We start from the raw sequence: 4978 nt of genomic DNA on the forward strand, positions 1-4978 counted from the left end.
GTACTTATACGCACTACGACAAGCTGCAGGTACTTATATACGCACTACGACAAGCTGCAGGTACTATATATATATATATATATATACACACTACATATATACGCACTACGACAAGCTGCAGGTACTTATATATATATATATACGCACTACGACAATCTGCAGGTACTATATACATATATACACACTACGAGAAGCTGCAGGCACTATATACATATATACACACTACGACAAGCTGCAGGTACTATATATATATATATACGCACTACGACAATCTGCAGGTACTATATACATATATACACACTACGACAAGCTGCAGGTACTATATACATATATACACACTACGACAAGCTGCAGGTACTATATACATATATACGCACTACGACAAGCTGCAGGTACTTATATATATACACACTACGACAAGCTGCAGGTACTATATACATATATACACACTACGACAAGCTGCAGGTACTATATACATATATACACACTACGACAAGCTGCAGGTACTATATATATATATACGCACTACGACAATCTGCAGGTACTATATACATATATACACACTACGACAAGCTGCAGGTACTATATACATATATACACACTACGACAAGCTGCAGGTACTATATACATATATACGCACTACGACAAGCTGCAGGTACTTATATATATACACACTACGACAAGCTGCAGGTACTATATACATATATACACACTACGACAAGCTGCAGGTACTATATATATATATACGCACTACGACAAGCTGCAGGTACTATATACATATATACGCACTACGACAAGCTGCAGGTACTTATATATATACACACTACGACAAGCTGCAGGTACTATATATATATATACACACTACGACAAGCTGCAGGTACTATATACATATATACACACTACGACAAGCTGCAGGTACTATATACATATATACACACTACGACAAGCTGCAGGTACTTACATATATACACACTACGACAAGCTGCAGGTACTATATACATATATACACACTACGACAAGCTGCAGATACTATATACATATATACACACTACGACAAGCTGCAGGTACTATATACATATATACGCACTACGACAAGCTGCAGGTACTATATACATATATACACACTACGACAAGCTGCAGATACTATATACATATATACACACTACGACAAGCTGCAGGTACTATATACATATATACGCACTACGACAAGCTGCAGGTACTATATACATATATACGCACTACGACAAGCTGCAGGTACTTATATATATATACACACTACGACAAGCTGCAGGTACTATATACATATATACACACTACGACAATCTGCAGGTACTATATACATATATACACACTACGACAAGCTGCAGGTACTATATACATATATACACACTACGACAAGCTGCAGGTACTATATACATATATACGCACTACGACAATCTGCAGGTACTATATACATATATACGCACTACGACAATCTGCAGGTACTATATACATATATACGCACTACGACAAGCTGCAGGTACTATATACATATATACACACTACGACAAGCTGCAGGTACTATATACATATATACACACTACGACAATCTGCAGGTACTATATACATATATACACACTACGACAAGCTGCAGGTACTATATACATATATACACACTACGACAAGCTGCAGGTACTATATATATATATATACGCACTACGACAAGCTGCAGGTACTATATACATATATACGCACTACGACAAGCTGCAGGTACTTATATATATACACACTACGACAAGCTGCAGGTACTATATATATATATACACACTACGACAAGCTGCAGGTACTATATACATATATACACACTACGACAAGCTGCAGGTACTATATACATATATACACACTACGACAAGCTGCAGGTACTTACATATATACACACTACGACAAGCTGCAGGTACTATATACATATATACACACTACGACAAGCTGCAGATACTATATACATATATACACACTACGACAAGCTGCAGGTACTATATACATATATACGCACTACGACAAGCTGCAGGTACTATATACATATATACACACTACGACAAGCTGCAGATACTATATACATATATACACACTACGACAAGCTGCAGGTACTATATACATATATACGCACTACGACAAGCTGCAGGTACTATATACATATATACGCACTACGACAAGCTGCAGGTACTATATACATATATACGCACTACGACAAGCTGCAGGTACTTATATATATATACACACTACGACAAGCTGCAGGTACTATATACATATATACACACTACGACAATCTGCAGGTACTATATACATATATACACACTACGACAAGCTGCAGGTACTATATACATATATACACACTACGACAAGCTGCAGGTACTATATACATATATACGCACTACGACAATCTGCAGGTACTATATACACACTACGACAAGCTGCAGGTACTATATACATATATACGCACTACGACAATCTGCAGGTACTATATACATATATACGCACTACGACAAGCTGCAGGTACTATATACATATATACACACTACGACAAGCTGCAGGTACTATATACATATATACACACTACGACAATCTGCAGGTACTATATACATATATACACACTACGACAAGCTGCAGGTACTATATACATATATACACACTACGACAAGCTGCAGGTACTATATACATATATACACACTACGACAAGCTGCAGGTACTATATACATATATACACACTACGACAAGCTGCAGGTACTATATACATATATACGCACTACGACAAGCTGCAGGTACTATATACATATATACACACTACGACAAGCTGCAGGTACTATATACATATATACACACTACGACAATCTGCAGGTACTATATACATATATACACACTACGACAAGCTGCAGGTACTTATATATATACACACTACGACAAGCTGCAGGTACTATATACATATATACACACTACGACAATCTGCAGGTACTATATACATATATACACACTACGACAATCTGCAGGTACTATATACATATATACGCACTACGACAAGCTGCAGGTACTTATATATATACACACTACGACAAGCTGCAGGTACTATATACATATATACACACTACGACAAGCTGCAGGTACTATATATATATATACGCACTACGACAAGCTGCAGGTACTTATATATATACACACTACGACAAGCTGCAGGTACTATATACATATATACACACTACGACAAGCTGCAGGTACTATATATATATATATATACGCACTACGACAATCTGCAGGTACTATATACATATATACACACTACGACAAGCTGCAGGTACTATATATATATATATACGCACTACGACAAGCTGCAGGTACTTATATATATACACACTACGACAAGCTGCAGGTACTATATACATATATACACACTACGACAAGCTGCAGGTACTATATATATATATATACGCACTACGACAAGCTGCAGGTACTATATACATATATACGCACTACAACAAGCTGCAGGTACTTATATATATACACACTACGACAAGCTGCAGGTACTATATACATATATACGCACTACGACAAGCTGCAGGTACTATATACATATATACACACTACGACAAGCTGCAGGTACTATATACATATATACACACTACGACAATCTGCAGGTACTATATACATATATACGCACTACGACAAGCTGCAGGTACTATATATATATATACGCACTACGACAAGCTGCAGGTACTTATATATATACACACTACGACAAGCTGCAGGTACTATATACATATATACACACTACGACAAGCTGCAGGTACTATATATATATATATACGCACTACGACAAGCTGCAGGTACTTATATATATACACACTACGACAATCTGCAGGTACTATATACATATATACACACTACGACAAGCTGCAGGTACTATATACATATATACACACTACGACAAGCTGCAGGTACTATATACATATATACACACTACGACAAGCTGCAGGTACTATATACATATATACACACTACGACAAGCTGCAGGTACTATATACATATATACGCACTACGACAAGCTGCAGGTACTATATACATATATACACACTACGACAAGCTGCAGGTACTATATACATATATACACACTACGACAATCTGCAGGTACTATATACATATATACACACTACGACAAGCTGCAGGTACTTATATATATACACACTACGACAAGCTGCAGGTACTATATACATATACACACTACGACAATCTGCAGGTACTATATACATATATACACACTACGACAATCTGCAGGTACTATATACATATATACGCACTACGACAAGCTGCAGGTACTTATATATATACACACTACGACAAGCTGCAGGTACTATATACATATATACACACTACGACAAGCTGCAGGTACTATATATATATATACGCACTACGACAAGCTGCAGGTACTTATATATATACACACTACGACAAGCTGCAGGTACTATATACATATATACACACTACGACAAGCTGCAGGTACTATATATATATATATACGCACTACGACAATCTGCAGGTACTATATACATATATACACACTACGACAAGCTGCAGGTACTATATATATATATATACGCACTACGACAAGCTGCAGGTACTTATATATATACACACTACGACAAGCTGCAGGTACTATATACATATATACACACTACGACAAGCTGCAGGTACTATATATATATATACGCACTACGACAAGCTGCAGGTACTATATACATATATACGCACTACAACAAGCTGCAGGTACTTATATATATACACACTACGACAAGCTGCAGGTACTATATACATATATACGCACTACGACAAGCTGCAGGTACTATATACATATATACACACTACGACAAGCTGCAGGTACTATATACATATATACGCACTACGACAAGCTGCAGGTACTATATACATATATACACACTACGACAAGCTGCAG

The sequence above is a fragment of the Pseudochaenichthys georgianus genome, unplaced genomic scaffold (genome assembly GCF_902827115.2).
Source record: "Pseudochaenichthys georgianus unplaced genomic scaffold, fPseGeo1.2 scaffold_1276_arrow_ctg1, whole genome shotgun sequence".
NCBI classification, from domain to species: domain Eukaryota; kingdom Metazoa; phylum Chordata; class Actinopteri; order Perciformes; family Channichthyidae; genus Pseudochaenichthys; species Pseudochaenichthys georgianus.